The sequence below is a fragment of the Dermacentor variabilis genome, chromosome 6 (assembly GCF_050947875.1).
Source record: "Dermacentor variabilis isolate Ectoservices chromosome 6, ASM5094787v1, whole genome shotgun sequence".
NCBI lineage: Eukaryota > Metazoa > Arthropoda > Arachnida > Ixodida > Ixodidae > Dermacentor > Dermacentor variabilis.
In genome coordinates, this window is record NC_134573.1 from 90,042,739 (window position 1) to 90,062,136 (window position 19,398).

The window sequence follows — 19,398 nt, forward strand, 5'->3', positions numbered from 1 at the left end:
ATATTTTTCGTATCCACGTGGAGCTTTTATTGAGGTGGTTAATAAAATGCTTCGCTTTAATGCGCCTTGGGGCCGGCGGGAGGCCAACCCAGAACCTTTGCATGACGTTCAATGCGCTTTGCAAAGGGAGCAACGGAAACGGCGCGTGTTGTCTGCCTAACCACTTTCTTGGTTCTTTATGTAGACTTCTTCGATAACCAACCCATTTGAGTGTTAGCCAGCGCGACTCCAGCCATGAGGGCTTTTCCTTTACTTACATTACCCCTTTCATTCAACGTACTAGGAATGTAAGGCTTATTACAAATTCAATGTTAGTCCGTAACTAATTCTAAAGTGAAATAGTAAACTTACTTGGCGCGATATATTGCTTAATAAATAAAACAAATAATTTTTTTCAGTGCTTCCGTTGACTTCATTGTCTGGTAGTTTCATTTGGTTTCCACTAAAAATGAAACTCCTCGGTTTCCTTTATCTTTTGGTGATGTGTAGATAGCTGCCATAGTCACTCGTTACGACTCACTAGCTTCGCCACACAGCTTGTTATGCTTTGACATCGCTTGCTCAGCATCTCATTGTCTACTGATGTGAAGGTTGCTTCGCTTATCGATGCTCTTTATCCTTTACTGACAGGTCAGGAGGGTCAATATCAGGCGGAATATGACGACAACTACTGCTCCACCGGACTCTTTTGTAAGTGTTTGCGCTCTTTGACATCACTTTATTATCTCTCTAGTTTAGCCGAAGACTACTGTACTTATAGAGAGAGGAGAAACTAAATGGCAAAACACGACAGCGCGCGTGACGGTAAACCACTAATAACAAAAAAAAACATTTTGTGACGTACTGCCGTTTTGTTATCATCGACGAAATGCAATGTACCAAAGGTATCACCGTCCATAAATAGAGTTTTGCTGTTGAAACTCTGCCGGAAATATTCGATAATTGAGTTATTCTTTTCAATAACCACTTATCCGTAACGAGAACTCAAGGGGCAACTAAATAAACTTTCGACTGTATCGACACCAAAGATGAGAGCGTATAAGAACTTTGAGCAAGATTACGAATAAATCACGTTTCTCGATGCAATGGAGTGAATTATTTGTGGCCACATTCAGAAAGCACAGTTCATGACGCGAAGATATGTGCCGAAGGAATGAAAAAGTATAATCCCCATGAATCCCTGGATCACGCGTCAAATCCTGCAGATGAAACTTCGGGCTAAGCGCTTTCCGGCTAAGCGCTTATCAAACTCAAGAGCGTAGAAAAGCGAATCAGGCTATCTTCATGGTTCATGGTTCATGGTTATATTGCGCTCAGTTTTACAAACACGATACTAAGGAAGGACAGGACGTGGACGGACGAAGCGCAAACTACCAACTGTTTGATACTGTTAAAGAACGCGCTTATATACAAGGAGATATGGTGCGGGGGGGGGGGGGCTACATATAAAAAGATATGACAAGGTGACGACATGTGATTATGGTTTGGGTCAGGCATACATCCTTCACATGCACCCGTTCGCCCTGGCGAACTCGACCTCAGCTTTGATAAGCGCGATGGACGGAGTGCTTACGCACGTCTCTTTTTCTTTAGCTATCGCAAGCGCCTCCCATATTTCTCGCTCCGTTTTTGTTTTTGATGTTCCGATGACTGTGGTGCTTTCTATTAGCGGAGAGCATTTGCACTGTTTGCAATGTGCGGCCAAGTTGCTAGGTGCTGTCAGAAGCTGGCACGTGTATTTGTGCTCCCGTAACCTATCGTTTAGACAACGTCCAGTTTGCCCAATGTATACTTTCCCGCAGTCTAGTGGGATTTGGTAAACAACTGAAGTAGCGCATTCCACGTACTTTTTTGCGTGCTTAGTCTGACAGACCGTACCACTGGGGTTGGCCTCTTTGGATCCTGCGTTCACCTTCTTGCACATGCCTTTTAGTTTTTGCGGGGCGGAGAACAGAACTTGAACGTCATGGCGTTGGGCTGTCTTTTTTATCCGATGTGACAAGCCATGGATGTAAGGCAACACCACGCGTTTTTTCAATTTTTTCTGTGTTTTCTGCCTTTTCCTGTTGGCTCTGATTTCGGGCAACAAGTTTTCACAGATTTGCACCACCATGCTGTTCGGGTACCCACTGTTTCTCAAGCGGCTTACTTGCAGATCGATGCTCTCCCTCACCGCATGGTGGCATGATTTTTCAATTGCTTGACTGATGCAAGCCTTGGCGATGCCTCTTTTAATGATTTTAGAATGGCAAGAGTCGTACCTCAGGATTTCTTTTTCTCCTCTAGTTTTGTAGCACCAGCACATGTGGGAGCCTCTGATCCTAATGTTTATATCAAGGTACTGCAATCGACCTTCGGTAGGAGTCTCGTACGTGAACTCTAAACCTTCATGTGCTTTTTTGAACATGCTGATGACAGTTTCTACGCTACATGGATCGGTTTGGTTTTCTTTCATGCACACCAAATAATCGTCAACATATCTGAAACAGGTAGTTATGTTCGTGTCTCCAAACAAGGCGGCAAGTTTCCTGTCTCCCACACTCAAAAATAAGTCGGAAAGCACGGGAGCTATACAAGAACCAATAGCGATTCCATCCTTCTGCTCATACACACTGTCACCATATTCGATAAACGCACCATGTAGATACAGTTTTAACAAGTTCACAAAACTAGAAATACTGCACTTGCACACGTCCTGAAATTTGGTGTAGCCCAACGTGTCGATGGCTTCTTCTACTGCTAGTACCACCGCTTGCCTCGGGACACTGTAGAACAGGTCCTTCACGTGCGCTATCTTGCATTCTCACGAGAATGCTATCTTGCATTCTCTATACACTGAATTGAGGTCTTAAATTACGTCCGCTAGTACCACTTCCTTAACGTCAAAAAAAGAAATATTTGTCGAAATCTTTGGACGTATGTTTTACTGTTCAAAGAACCACTGGCAAAAATAAACCGTCGCGATGCTTTCATCACGACTTGCGATGTCATTGCAGAATCGTTCACTGAATAGTTTTCATCGTTTCTTTCTTTTTAGTTTTTTTTTCTCTTCCTTTTTTGTGCTTTTTTTAGCAGCAGCTAACAGACTATGCAACTTCGAGGAACGAGTTTTCATACTCCAAATATCGTAACTGAGCAAAGGACTTTTTCAGCTCTGCGTAACTAAGCATAAAGAAGTGTGCCGGCCCAGACGACATAGCGAATAACTTTTTCTAGAGATATGTAGGATGGGGTGCAATGTAAATTTTCATTATATACGAAGCAAAGGTTATCCCCATTCAAACAAATGTGTCTAATCACCGTCCGACATCTCTCGTACACTGCTTTCAAAGTATTGGAACATTTCATTTATTCAAACACTCGAGCTCCTTACTAAAAGATGGTCATTTTCTTTTTCGGAAGCCAACATGGACTTAAACGTGTCCTCTCCAGTGCGACTCAATTATTCCACACGACTAATGAGTTTGCAGCGGTACTGGACAAGGGAGATTAAACGGATACATTATTTGTTGATTTTCAAAGAGCGTTTGACCAAGTAACTCATTCAAAATTAGTAATAAAACATCGATGTGCAATCCAAAACAAACCGACACTTGAGCGGCTTGGCCTCTTACTTAACTAAATAACGTTCATTACTATATTCGCATAGGTTAATCTAAGTCGTTGCACATGCCCTTTCCAAAGATTGTGGGATTTTACGTGCCAAGAACACGATATGGTTATCAGTGACGCCATAATGAGAGACTCCAGACTGGTTTCGGCCACTTAGGGTTCTAGAAATGCACGGTACACGCGCGTTTTTTGCATTTTGCCCCCATCGGGATCGAATCCCGGCCGCCATGGCTGGGATTCGGTCCCGCACCCTCCGGCATGTCCTTTCTAGAATTCCGCAAGGAATAGTCTTTGTTTCGCTCCTCTTCTTACTTTATTGAAAAGAGCCTATTTATGATTCAGTAATACTAATTATTATTATTATTGTTGTTGTTGTTGTTGTTGTTGTTGTTGTTGTTGTTGCACAAAGTTACAAAGAAAACAGCGTTGTCGTGTTTGCTTGCTTGTTTGTTTGTTTGTCTTGCGGGTGATTGTGCATTATACCGAAATATTAAATGAGCACAAGACGCAGATACTTCCGCAGAACACTTTACGAGTGCTTATTTTTCGTCTCAAAGGTTGCAAATGAGTCCTAACGTTTCGAAAAGTGCCCAGATGACAGTCGCGTGGAAGAAACGCCCACTGGTGCATACTCACTCAATTCACAATTGCTCAAATAACAAACAGTCGGCAAGAATACAAGAGTCTCGGTGCGACTATTACACGTGCGGTTACACGGAACTGTCGCATTAGAAATATAGCTTCCGCTACACTAAAGAGACTGCGGTTACCTAAGCACCACCTACAGCAACGCACTGTCAAAACGAAACCGGTATCATACACGTCATTAGTCAGACCCTTGCTAAATATGCTGACATCGATGGATACTCATAGTCAAAAATAAATATTGCTTGTCGCAAAAGTATGCAGAATAAAGTTGTTCGTTTCATATAGAACGCCCACTTCCGGCAGATATCGGCAGCCGATCTCAGAACGTTGGGAGTCGACATCCGGACTTCCAGCGCTCGAGTAGTGGGAAAAATCACGCATCTTGCAAATAATTTTTAACATTATCAACAATCAGTCAAAGCGTCAGTTCGCCACTTATATGGAATTTAAGAAATACCCAGAACAAAAGAAAAACAAGAAAAAATGTATTTGCACGAGCTCGAGTCTTCGTGTCTTCTTCGAACAACAGCCGAGTGGAATGCCTTGGCGCACAATGTCGGCAACTCACCTACCGTGGACGCATTTTTCTGTTTTGCATAAGCATCTATAATAACTTGCTTAACGTGATTGTTGTTATCTTACATCGCACATTCGCCGCGTATGTCTAAGCGCCTTGCCCTTTTTTTGTGCGTTAACACTCTCATGGTACTTCAGGCACGTTCCAAAGGCCAACTATGTATGCATGTTTGTATTTAACCATTTTCGTGCCTACCTGCATTACGTAAGACGGTTGCGTGACCAACTTGGCTCACTGAGTATGTGGCAGTGTGTACATACGCGCCGCTCTCCAACGAATCTCATACACGCCGACATGGACCACTGTAGATCCGGGACTGGGTTAGGCCCCGCTGTTCCAAGAAACAAATCGAATTCGATTTGTAGCAATGGGTATGCGCCGCTCTTTCTTGTGCTGGTCTTCAGTGAACCTTTTTAATGCCAGCTTGCAACATTCGGTATGTGTCGTTCTTTAGTGAGCGTCTTTGACGCCAACTTGAGTAACTACGTATGTGCAACTGATAATGCGCCACTCTGCAATGACAAACAAATATCCCTTAAAATTAACCGATGCGGAGCGGAATCGAGCCCACGCCACAAGGGTTCCTCAGAGACAGCAACCCGACGATTTAGCAGGCTTCACCACAAAACACTGGGTGTGCGGCGCTTTCAGCGACGGTCTTACATGTTTTACTGAGCTGCTGCACGAATGCTCTGGATATGTGCCGCTCTTCAATGAATCTCACGCCAACTTTGGTCACCGAGTATGTGTCACTGAGTGTGCGGCAAGCGAGGGGACAATTCACAGCGTTCGCAGGTACCGGCGCGCCATGCTTCTCGTCTCGAAGGCCACGCGCGGGCTTCTCGGCCGCTCCACTAGATGGCGTATCGAGTCCAGAAAGAAGCGCGATAGATGAGCCCGATTGCCGCTATGATACCTTTCTCAGCGGCGGCGTTAGATGGCGCCGAGTGATCTTGGGGAAGCGCGAAAGAGGACTCTTGCTGCAGTATACGCCCCATATGCGTAGCTCCTTTCGACGATGACAATACGCTGTGTCGCTCTATTGATTCGATGCCAAACGCATTGCCGTCGACAGTCATCATGAGATGGGTTCTGCCATGTTTTTTTTCTTTCTTTTTGCATTTATGTAGCGCAACGCTTTTTCGTGTATCAATGCGTCATGTGTAGTGAACCTTGCATGGCAAGAACACCTTGCATTTTCACATGGCAGACTGTACATGTTGTGTACGTAACATTTTCGTTACTTTTGTGGCTTCACAGGCCTTGATTGGGGAAGTTACGCTTCATTTTAGCAGTCCGTTCATGGCTGGCAAGAAAAAGCTGGGAGTATTGCAATGAAATAAAATAAAATAAGTGAATCCCATCACTGCGATTCTCGATCCTCCGGCGTTCTGCCGCAGAATCCTTTCGCCTTAGTTGCAACCAATCTCACGTTGAAACGAATGAGAAAAAATAAACATACATACATACATACATACATACATACATACATACATACATACATGCATACATACATACATACATACATACATACATACATACATACATACATACATACATACATACATACATACATGCATACATGCATACATACATGCATACATGCATACATACATACATACATGCATGCATACATGCATACATACATACATACATACATACATACATACATACATACATACATACATACATACATACATACATACATACATACATACATACATACATACATACATACATACATACATATCTAGTAAGTAAGCAAACGTCTGGAGCATGCAGTCCCATAAAAGTCGCAAACTCACTTTCATACGTTCCTCCGAGAGCCGCTCTTCATAAGAACGCGTTCCTCAAATTAAGCGTGCAAAAAAATACGGGCTGGGATAGCGCATGTATACAGTGTGTTGCCCTTAAACCACGCCGGGTCAAACCACGCCGTCTCCGCACGGCTGGGAAGAAACACCTCGTGGAACGGAGCCGTATACGGCCGCAAAAAGAGGAAGTGGGCGGCGATCACTTTCGATTCTCGAAACCAGGGGGCCAACTCAGTGATGCGCGAAACCCTGCTTCCACCCCAACCAACCAACCATCTCCGCTCTTCCCGTCTTCACTCTAAAGAGCAGATATAAAAATGCTCCGTATTTTCGCACGTATAAGGCGTCCTTGATAACGCTGCCTAAGCACTCACAGCTCTTAGGAAACAAGTTTTCTGCACTGTGCAAGCGACTAACCTTGTGAATCACATGGAAGCTTGCAACATTGAAAATCTTGTGGAATATTTCATCTTGAGTGCTCTTTCTCGTTTTCTGAAAGAAAATGGTTCTTTTTTTATGTGATGGTGCGGTAGTTTTGCGCTGTCAAGCCATAACGAAAAGAGAAGAGAGAGTTATCCAAGCTTGATTTTCCAGCTTTATTCTCTTCCCCCTTCTATATGTTTCAAAAACGAATCTCGTTCTTCAAACGACAACTTTACACAAAAAAGTGAATACTTCTCAAAGTTATACAGACGAAATGGTTCACAGATTTATGGAATACGGGAGGGATAGACGAAGTTTTTCTCGATTAAATAACGGTAGCAGTGGAGCAAGCAAACTACTTTGGAAACTTCTCTCGCTCTCTCTCTCTCTTCTATACCTCCCTTCTTTTAACCTTTTCCATTGCTTCAATTGTGTTAGAGTCAGATGTTTCGACAGGAACTTGGGTGGTGAATCTATTGTGAACGCACACTGCCATGTTAAAAGTTCTGGCTGCACGCGTTTCCGAACCACGTCCTTCCTCGTTTGAAACACGTTGTTCCCCCAACGTGCGTCCGCGGTCAAAGCTCGTTTGAATTGCAGCGGCATTGAGAACCTGTGCGCTTCGCCGCTCGGATGTCATGCATGCGCGCGCACAATCCATCTGCGGCAGCTCAGCGACGAAGTATTTAGCTCACTGTTGCCCGGAACAGAAGGACTAAGGGCCACAACTTGTGACATTGTGTTCAACCAGAGTGACGTAACAACGATGTCAACTTCATGCACGGTGCTTTTTAACAGTTCTCGTCATTGAGAGTCGGCCAAACATAACATATACTCCCTCAGCGCTCCTTCAACACTACCGTCATTCAACCTGCCCAAGCCCGCCTACGTTGAATAACAGCGCCAGCTGCCCCCGTCTAAATCTGGAATAAATCCCGCTGTGCCATTGTCAGATCAAATAACTAACTACGTTTCGGGACTTCTAGTGAACTCAAACAGTTCGACTGCTTTAGCCCTAATTCTCTACTGGGCGTTCATTTCTTGGCACAGGTACAGCCCAATTCCAGATCGACGTACTGTCACATGGTGGAAGAACTTGTTTCGTTCTGCAGTAACGTTTGACTAAAACCAAGAACCCCAGGAAATAATTGTAAGAGGGTTACAGTAAAGCGCTGTTTGCTTTTGGCGATGAACAACTTCATTATCAATACACTGCTGTCCGCAAATAATAGAGTTTTAATTGGTCCAACGACCAGACCATTTAAGTCAGATCGACGTTGTTACATATTGAATGGCCTTTTATAGGTAAAAAAGTGACAAATATGATGTCCCTACAAGACTAAGAAATGTAGATTTCTTTTGTTTATTTTTGGTGGTTTGGACACGTCGTGATGGCTCAGTGGCTACAACGCGTATTGCTACTGAGAACAAGGCCACGGGTTCGACCCCCTCCCGCCCCACCCTCGACGGGAAAGCGCTAACCTCTTCCATGCTAACGTTACGGAACACCCTGAGGCCAGAACTAATCAAAAGCCCTCTCTACGTAGCACAACGCTCAAAGGTTAAAGAGCAGAACAAATTTGGCATTTTTTTTTGTGTGTTATTGTGGGGACCATAAACGCGAAAATACGGCACGTGCACAGGGAGTCGTGTGACACCCAAGCAAAAGAAGATAAACGAGCGAAGCACGAACGTTTATAGGGAATACTAAAACATTTTACGGCGTCTCTCGTTTCTTTACGAGTGCAGAGTCGGCAAAATGCGGCGCGGTGTACATATAAGGCGGATCGTTTAAGAAGGCCCGGATTTCTCGTTGCGTGCACTAGCTGCCGAGAGGCTGGGGAATAACAGTTCTTTCTAACATTTTTTTTATTATTTTTCATCCTCCTCTTTCCCTGAGAGTCTTTGGTACCACTGAATATTCCAAGAGGTTTTAATTAAGGAACGGGAAAGGAACTTGACTCGGCGGGCGGTTTACTGCCCGCCCGGCGCCGGCGCGAGTTTTGCCGATTCTTCACGCCTCGTTAGGAAACAGGGGCGCCTGGCGACCCGGCACGGCCGTAAATCTTTATCCCGTTCTTGCTACGCGCTGGTGGGCTAGCTTTCGCGCATTTATCTTTTGCTGAGCTCTGCAACCGAATGCCTACCCTCCCCACCTTTTTTTTTTTCTACCTAACATGACCTCATTTTTTTTTCTCTCCAAGCCTTGCGCGGAGCTTCGAGTGCGTCTAAGAATAAAATGAAGCAGAAAGAAGGAAATTAGAGAAGTTGCCGTTGGAAACTCCGAGATGTGTACTTCGTTTCAGTGGCTTCCTCTTGCTCTTTAGACGCCGGGGGCCAAAGTTGGCAGTGCGTGATGCCTCCGCAACATTCTTCCTTTTTTTTTTTTCTTCTTGCACACTCGGCATGCTCGGCTGAGCCTTTCGAAGGTGCTCGGCGAAGGAAGCAGTGGCCGTGTACTCTTCGCGGCGTTTGACTGCTGCCCTAAGACGACGACTTCGCAACAAAGTACACTGCGGGGTAAAGTTTGTCGGAATCGGGGAATAGCCGGGGTGTACGGGCTCCGGGTGTGGAAATCAGCTAGACAGCTTCTTTGGCGCGTCAGATTAAGCACCGCGTACGGCTCTAGCTTCGGCGTTTGGCTTAGCGCTTCAGTGGTTTCCCGAGTGGTTCGCGCTTGCGACAGTCGTGAAATAGCAATGGTGTTTGGGAACTTTTTCGGTAAGGGAAATGTTTCCTGGACGCCAATGGAGCCTTGTTAGAGTATAGGCTTGGTTGAGCTGGGATCTGCGACAAAATGTTCCGTTGTTTACTACCGCCTCCGCCTGAGAACTTCCGAGGACGACTGCCGAAAGACGGCATAAAAATGTCTTGACCCGAACTGCATGCGTTTTCGCCGCTTCACGTTATGACAATCTTTTCGGCTGGCGAATTGTGGTTTGCTTGCGTGGCAGTTAAAAAAAGTGTTTTAACAAATCTAGCCATATGTAGTGACACACTCGCGTCACTATCCAAAGGGCGGCAGGATCGCTGGGAGGAAATGTACGGAACAATAAAAATAGGTTAGAGCGCATGGCGGCAGGCATCACGAAGTACGGCGGGCAGCTTACCGCTGTAATTCAAACAAAAGAAGTCTACAATCATTGCAGTCTTCCGGTACTAAGGTACGGGCCATAAACCCGGGGGATTTACGGAGGATCTTGAGAAGTTGGGGTACACGCCACGATCGATAGAAGCAAAAGTGGTAGGCGTAATGTTAAGAGACTGAAAGGCAGCGCTGTCAATTAGAGACCAAACGGTGGACAGCCGTTATCCTAGTTGAGAATAATAGATAAAAATGGGAGTTCGACATGCCAAGCGATGGATAGAGCAGGTAACCCGTGTTCTTTTAGAGTTACGAAATGCGTACCAAGAGATGGTATTGAAGGAATAGTTCTGAGGAAACCCGCAATTCGTCCCGGACCAGGACGAATTTTTGTTCAATTGTGAGGCTCTTCTTTCGAGGAACCCGTATGGGTTTCCTTTGTAGCAATCGCTACGAATGGGTGGACGTCTGATTTTCCCTTTATCAAGCGAAGAGAAGCACAGTAGAGAACGGTAGAGGATTTAGGGGTTTGATGAAGTTAAATTCTCAGGCACAACATGTGGTTGGCTGGCGCAAGACAGGGGGAAAGGCTATTGCACGGACGTCCACGGAAGAGGCCTTCGTGCTACAGTAGACAGAAAAATATAATGATGATGGCCAAGATCTCTTCGTTATGCAGTCATACTTAAACGTGTCCGTATGCGAGTTCAGCTATTTCACATATGTTTCGCGAATGTTGTTTGCAGGATTCATACTGACTCGATAAGAGTATCATATTATTTGCACAGTAGCATTTACATTCACTATAGATTATTTCTATAGACACGTTGAAGCACTCTGGCAGCTGTTCAAAGCAAAAGTTAGTGAACAAAATTACTTGTACTTCCCTTTGAAGGAACCGTATGTGGTGACTCGAACGCGCCGTGATATTCCAGATACCCATAAAAGCAAAGCTATTTCACTCTGCAAAGAAATCACGAAGCTCCAAGCGCTGGTCTGCCCATAAAATAGCTGCTACATCGTATGCTAACGGTCTCGGCACGGATAAATTCAATTTATTTCACCCTACACTCCCAATTTTGTTAAGAAAAATTCCCAGGTGTTCTTGGCTATTGCCTAGGAGATGCGAAGGGGAAAGCCTTGTAAAGCCTACTGTAAATCACCTTAATCCACCTTAATCGCGTCAATCCACCCTAATATTCCTTAATACATCTCAATCCACCCCAGTCCACCTTAATCCTTCATCTACCTAATGCACCTTAATCCATTCTAATCAATCCTAATCCACCCAATCCGATCACTAATCAATCTTTATGTACCTTAATCCTTCAAATTCCACCGTTATCCACCTTAATCCACACTAATCCTCGTTATTTCGCCTTAATACTTCTTAATACAACTCAATATACCCTAATTCACCTTAATACATTGATCAATCATGAATTAACTTTGCTAATCATTAATTATCTCTCATACACGACTGGACATGTTTTGGTTCGCTTCTGGCCTTCCTTGGTTCCCGTGATAGTTTCTGTACCTCACAACGTGACCTTGAAGCATAGGCTTAAGGCTTTGGCCCTAATAATGCAAAACAGTTTTGGAGCGCAGTAAAGCAGAAAAATGAAATAGCCATACGCCTCGTTGATGAGTCTGGTAATCCAGCTCCAAAGCATCTCTGTGCCTCATTACTTAACGAAACGTTGGCTCTCCCTTTCTCTGACTAACATTATTGATTATCTGTACACGGACAATTTTAGCTATTTTTTCTATTGGATACCATCACTTTTGAGGCTAGCGTTAGAGCGGCCATCAGTAATAAATTGAAACGGTTGCCTTCTTGTGGTATCGACAGAAATAACTCTAAATTCCTTCACAATAAGTAAGAATATAGTTCTATCTGATTAGGATGCATTTTTACCAAATCTCTTCAGTATAGCCAGCTGGCCAAAGACTAGAAAACTTCTTCAAAAGTCTGTCGACAGGCATAACCCCCGTAACTGTCGCCAGATTTCTGTTACGTCCGCTCCTTGTAAACTAATAAAGCATGTTATTTAAACCCATCTGTTAACTTCTTGAATTCAAATAGCTTCTTCCACAGCTCCCAACATGTCTTTCATAAGTTCTTTTTCATATGAAACGCATCTTCTCGTATTTACTAATCATTTGCACGTGGCCCTTGACACAGGGGTCGCGATTGACTGCATCTTCTTCGACCTTGCAAAAGCATTCGATAAGGTTAACCATCAGCTGCTTTTACTACAGCTACACCTCTTGCGTATTGATTATCGGTTGCTCCAGTGAACAGAATTATTCTTCTAACCACACACAGGTTCTTTCCACTTATGATACTGATTCTCCTGAGGTACCCATACGTTCAGACATACCCCAGGTTTCTGTTCTTGGCCCACAACTTTTTTTTTCAATTCATATCAATGATTTACCTGATAATATACATCAATCTATTTGTCTTTTTGTGAACGATTGCATTATCTACCGGAAATGTACTAATGATGCCGACGTCAAATCTTTTCAAAGAGACCTTAATAATATTAAGCATTGTTGTGACCTCTAGAAATTGAAACTTAAATTTTTTTAAATATAAAACAAAGAGAGTTTCCCATAACCACCCGTATTTTTTAACTCAATTCTGCTTAAATCTATTCGGTCTTAGAACCATCTTGGCGCATGCATTACAATCTCTGTCATGGGCTGATCACATTGACTACGTAACGTCCAAATCAAATCGCAAACTCGGTTACCTAAAACGTAGATTTTTTTTCCTTGAACCAGTGTCGTTAAAGAAACAGTATATATCACTTACGTCCGTCCTGTGCTGAAATACGCTTCATCGTATGGGCCCTGGCCAGGGAACATATAATAAGCTCGAAGCAGTTCAAAATCTTTCAGCGTGTTTCATACTGTCGAACTACCATCGAACGTCTAGTCTAACCGCCACAAAAAATAGCCTTAAATCTCCCCTTCCCTTGTCATTCGCAGATTATTCTCTCGCCTCTGCCTTTTCCAAAATATCTATTATCACAATCACTTACTTAAATCGTGCTAAATACAGCCCTCTCCTTTCATACATTCGCCCCTTTATTGCAAAGTTAATTTTCCTCGAGGAAACGTCGCAACATATTCGCATTCATTTCTACCCAAAACTTGCCGTGACTGTAATCAAATGCCCGCCTCTACCACCAGTACTACTAACCCTGACACATTCCGTGAAGGACTTAACAGGTCATTTTGAAGTCTTATTTGGTATTTTCTTGTCTCTGTATTTTTATTTCTTTTGTGCGTGTATGCTTACATAGCGTAATGACCTGTGTGTTACCATCTTCGTGATTCCATGTACCTTATGACACCGTAATATTATATTTTCTTCTCATCTTTTGTTGTAATTGTTGCTTTTTCTGATTTTTTTGTTTTATACAAAACGCTCCTTATCAAATTTGTAAGTGTCCTTTCTGTACCCCTCCCCTCTAAAAAATTAAATAAATAAAAACATGCGGCTATTGTGCTGAATGCGTAACATTTTCGGAGTCGTATATCTTCGATCAAGAAAGCTTCTTAGAACGTAGTAATTTAAGAGTAGGAACATGGCGCTAGCTCAAGGAAACGTCGCCTGTGCTTCATCATAAAAGAATACGTGGTCATAAGTCTACTATCGCCAATTTTACAATTGTATATCACCCCCGTGCAGCTTTGGGCCGCTAGCTCGCGGTGGCCCGAAGAAATCCACTATGCTTTTACATTTCTCTTTCTTCGACATATAGATATAATGCTTTTGAGGTTGGCTCTGCTTGCGTCCTACAGCTTTTCTTGTGCAAAGTCCGAAGACCTCGTTTTCCGGTAGACCAGCCTTCAAGTATAGCGAAGGACAATACGTTCGAAGAGCCTAGAGCACCAGTATTACGCCACCGTTTATTCCAGCAAAGAAGACGACGAAGTCTTGTGACACGCGCCTTCGATCTCGGCACATCATTTTTCTTTCTCTTGCCGAAAGCTATTTCTTTACTCCTATCAACATCTTAAAGTACCCACTTTTTTTTATTAACAACTGGATTTTCTAATTGGACTTTATCAAGCGTCTTCCGTTTTGTCTAGGATATATTAACACCCAATTGTCTTTTTTTTTATTACTTTCAATGTGAGTCATATTTTCTACAAAAAAAGAAGAAGCTACAAGTTGGCCAAGATGGATTTTAGTGCCACGGCACCTAATGTTGCTGAGAATGGCCGGAGCGCCATTCTAGGTTATTAAAAATTTACTGCTCATTGGTCGCAGTGTTTTGACCATGGCTGCAGCGTTCTTTTTTTTTTTTTTGCTTGAGCATGATAGAATGCTGGAGAGGTGGAGAGCACATTTCTAGTTGGTTCATGTACGTCAGCAGACGCCTTTTAGGACACAGACGTCTAGCCAGGATCGACTGGAAAACTCTGAGGGGACGGGCTGAACATAGCGCCAACACTCAAGTTTGGCTCAGTTTTTGTTTGCATTTTAGTCGTCTCAGACGTCGCGTAGGCGATGGTTGTGCCGCTTCAAGGTCGCCAGTTAGATTCTAGACAGAGGCTGTTGCGTTTGGACGGGTGTTGAACGCAGAAACGGTCCTGCATTGAGATTCTTGGATGCTTTAAAGAGCACCAAATCGTTCAAGCCAATTCACAGCACCCAAGCTTCAGTGTGTTTTTCATAGCCAAGTGGTAGGCTCGGGACGCTGGATTTGTCTCCTCAGTGACTGTTATCGCTTTCAAATGAGAAATGCCTACAGTCATTACGCTCGAGCGTTGGCTGAAAGTTAGCAGAACCTACCTTCCCGCTACTTATCGAACTTGTCGATCTTTTGGCAGCTCAATCATAGTTAGCGCCGCTGGAAATATTTGTTGTGGAATGAAGTGAGTGTTCCAAAAGGTGTTTTCTTGTTTGTTTTTTCTACGCTGAATGATGCATTCTGGTATTTTCTTACAGGACCTGACATCCATCGCCCGCTTTTTCTCTCAACTTGCAACGGTAAGTTTCGAAAAAAAATTGACTTAAGCGAGTAGTCCCAATGCGAGTAGTACGTTGTCCATGTTTGTCAGACATTAAAGGATTGCTTGCACAAAGCATGGATGACGAGAGAGGGAACAGTATTTATCTTCATGTTAGAAACGGCGAACCGTAATTGACTTAGAATCTTTTACCGATAGAAACTGTCCTCCTCATGACGTCATCAATCGAATGTTCAAAAATATTCCACAACACATTTGCACATAAATACTTCGCCCCTCCCCCCGACCGCCGATTTCGGCTGTTTACCTGGATCACATGACCACCGTGATGTCGCACACTCGATTTTTACAACGCAATAATCTTTTTTTTTTCTGATAGAACGTTGAAGTTCGAAAGCGTAAGCGTAAGTGTAGGTTAGGGAATATTAAATTGTTTATAGCTCTCTGAATCCTACAAATATTACGTCCTCTCTAGTAAGGTCCGAGGGGTACGCGCATTATACTACTCTTCAAGCGGTTTGCACCCTTTGGGGCTTATCTTGTTCCACAGCAACAGTCTTCATCTGCTTTGCTCGCGTTTCCTTTTTTGAAAACCCTGCGCTCGCTACTTTCCTGTTGAGAATGCTCTGTCACGCCGATAACGCGCATGCCGTTCGTAACCTGGTAGTACCGGGCGCGCTGCGTTAAAGTAAGGAAATGCGGGCAAGATAGATGATTACTGTTGCGGGACAAAATAAGCCCCAAAGGGTGCAACTCTTTAATAGTGTTTAACATGTATCCCTAAACTTCAATAACAGTAGGCGTCAAAATCGAGTCTCAGAACTCTCAGTCAACGTTTGACATGTGTAATTGTCCTCGTCAAGGTCGCCTTGCGTTAATGAACAAGTGTATGCCCCAGGCAAATACAGAAAAATCGAAGGCATCTTACTGTCGCACATCCATGGCATGCAAATGATCAACAATGTCCTTCTGCGTGAATTGAACAGGTTCTCGAAAAGCGACATCAATCCATAAAAAACTAAAACTAAGCGAGTGAACCATATTATTTTGGTGTATGTTGAAGAAATGCCTAGGAATAGATATGTTCATGTCGTTCAAAAAACGTACCGTGTAATTCTTTACGCCCATTGTTGAGAACTTGTACTTTATTGTGATTGATATATTTCTTCATTTTTGTTGTTGTTGATACACCGATTGCGTTCCCGTTTTCTCGATTCTGCCAGTATTCGAAAGGGGGCGAGGAACCCTTCAAGCAGTTATCGGACGGCTGTTCTGTCGCCTGCTTTCCCGTCCTAATGTGACGAACAAATAAATAAAGAAAAGAAAAAATACAAAGAAAGAAAGTAACAAAGAAATGTTAGCTCCAGGATGAGGCTTATTTGGCTCGATAATTGTTGATCACTTCAGGAATTTTTCTTCCTGTGATCTTGCTCAAGTTTAGCGTGCACACCGCTTTAAAGCACTCTTTATTCTATGTTGTGTTTCGTTTTTTTATTTTCTCTTCATTCATAATTCATAGTTCATAATTTGCAGGTTTATTGTGTTACTTTACGCTCTCTTGGAGTGAACTTCACTCGCTTACTTCATGGTGAAGACTGACTAATCCTTGTCCTTTCTTCTCTCTTTAAATCCGTTTTCCCTTTTCCCCCGTGCAGAATAGCAAACCTGGCTTTTTCTGGTTAACCTCCCTGCGTTTCCTGTGTCTTTGTCTCTTTATCTCTCCCAGTTTGCAAGTGTGCTTCTCTGTATTGCTTGCTTTCTCGACTATTGGTGACACTAGAGTGTCACTTCAACATGGAAACCTCGTCTGCATCTTCCTTTTCTCAAAACACAATAATTGGGCACATAGGGCTGATTGCAAAATCCACTATGCCTTTAGCTGGGCAAACTGCCTTGCAGGAAGTAGGCTTTTTCTCAAGAATGGTACATATGCGGCAAAGCACGCTCTTCAGGGGTGCTGTTCATGCTTCTTGAAAATTGGCATCAAAATGGATGGTATCACAGATTGATTGATTCATTGATTGGTTGATTGATTGATTGATTGATTGATTGATTGATTGATTGATTCCCTGACAATGCGCTGACGCGTGTGCACTTGTGTCGCCCTCAGGTGGAGTATTTCTACGCCAGGATGGGCATCACCGTCATAGCGGCCATCGTTAAGGTGAGCTTGTAATTTTGTTAAGGTGCTCTGCACTGTCTCCCTATAAAGAGGACGCAACGAAGTATGAGCTTTGCGATAAAGACGCTAGCCACTGTGGCTCAATGGCTTTGTGATCCTGCTGCTCACGGCAGGGTTGCCTCGCCATGGCACTTTCAGCTGGCATCGCGCTGAACTTCCCACACCTCGCCTTTGCATTAAAATTGAGAGGACGCTTAAGCTTCCCCTTTAAAAGTGGAACGCCATGGCATTCACCCCTGACTGCTTCTCACGTTTCCCGGCAACTACAGCGTATGTAACCGCAATGTTTACCGGGAAATGCTCGCGGCGAACACTATGCACGTAGGCGGGCTTTCTGGTACAAACGCGGCCTCTTGCATAGGTTGCGATGCGGCGGAGACGAGCGCCATCTGGAAGCGTTTCAAGGAAACGGGCGCGCCGCTCCGTGGACTCCGAGATATTCACGCGCCGGCGCGCGCAAATAGCGGACGCCGTGGCCGGTCTATGAATTGTAGAAATGCTAGAAAAGTTTTCGCGTATTATAATTATGTTTTCTCATATATTCAAATTACAGTCCGACGCTATCATGCTTGTAGGTGCGGTGTAATCGCACTCTACACTTTTTCTGCGTACTTTAGCTTGAGAAATACAAATAGCTCAGTAGCTTCCTTGCGCCACATGGAGGGCCTGGGTATGGTTAGTTCGAAAACCATTTTGCCAAAATGACGGCCAACGCTGGACGTCGATTGCCGACGCGGAATTTTCTGCGACACGGTACGCTTAACACTATCGCGTTAAAATTGTCTCCTGCACTATTCCTGCATATTGCGATAGTACCGGATGAGGCGGCTTTGTTACATCAACCTTTCGCTTTCTTTTTCTCTCCGACGTGTAGGCATGGCGAAGATTTTCGCAACTGTATGATAACAACCTTGCTGTAGTAGGCGGGAACAAATGTGAAAAACAAGGAGCGGTAAACGAATTCAGTAAAATCGTAATCCGTTGAGCTACAGGAGCGAACAGAGTTAAAATGAGGAAGGGACATGGACCCTGAACAAACTGAGACATTTACTTGTCAACAATAAGCAGAATGAGCTGTTGATCACGCTTTACGTTTTGCTGGATTACAGGGCTACGCGGTACAATGAAATATGTGTGGGTTCATTTATGTGAACGTGTAAACATTGAACGCTGATAAAGCTAAAAACACGACAACGCACACCAACGGGCCAGTTGTGAGAAGTTCATAATTTAATTTATAAAACAGAGCTAGTCGAGATTTTCATCTAACGGCTAAAAGAAAAGGAAGCTCCGGGGGAGGGGGGCTAAGTGCGAGTCATTATGATGCATTCATCATACATTGATCAAATAAATTGGACTGTATGAGGCTAAATGCAGCTTGTGGTTTACTGGGAATCAGTATTTAATTAAACAGGTAGATGTTATTCATGTATATAACCCATGATCACTGCCAGATCCGACTTATGCGGGTGACGTATGGGGGATATAAAAGAAGCTTGCCACGAAGCTTGCGAATAACGTGGGGAGAATAAGTCAGGACTTATAGGCGTAAAGCACAGTGACGGAAAGAGTGCGGTAGGGCTCAAACATCAAACGGCTGTAGTTGTAGTTACTATTAGGCATAAGAAGCAGAGTCGGGCAAGTCATGTAATGCATAAGACTGATAACCGATGTTCTATTAGAGCTTCAGAGAGCGTGCCAAGGCAAGAGACATGCAGTCATGAATGAAAAAGAACTGGATGGTAGAGTAGGAAATTTGCTGGCCTAGGACCATCTCAGCTGGCCTAATACAGCACTAATCAGAGACTGCTGGGAGAGGTTTTCTTCCTGCTTAGACAGCTGGTGATGAGTAAAATGAACTTTTATTGATTTCGGTATTCGGCTTCTGCACTCAACGCGTCACCGTAATCGCTCGACGTAGTACCTCATCCCGGTAATTATAATTTTCGCGACGGCATGATGAGCGCCAACCGGTTTCTAGCCTGCGACGTTGCGTTCTGAAGAGCTGACGCCAACTTCAGGCAACTGCGCCACCATGACGTCAACGAAGTGCGAGAAGCAGGCA

The 19,398-nt window shown here is 43.8% G+C and overlaps 1 long non-coding RNA gene across 1 annotated transcript; it reads left to right on the forward strand.

The window, feature by feature from the left end:
- Nucleotides 1–629: 629 nt before the first annotated feature.
- On the forward strand, nucleotides 630–17,314 carry LOC142584260 (uncharacterized). Its single transcript, XR_012828743.1, has 3 exons — nucleotides 630–690; nucleotides 15,129–15,170; nucleotides 17,262–17,314. It is a non-coding gene; the product is annotated as an uncharacterized LOC142584260 (long non-coding RNA).
- The last annotated feature ends 2,084 nt before the right edge of the window (nucleotides 17,315–19,398 follow it).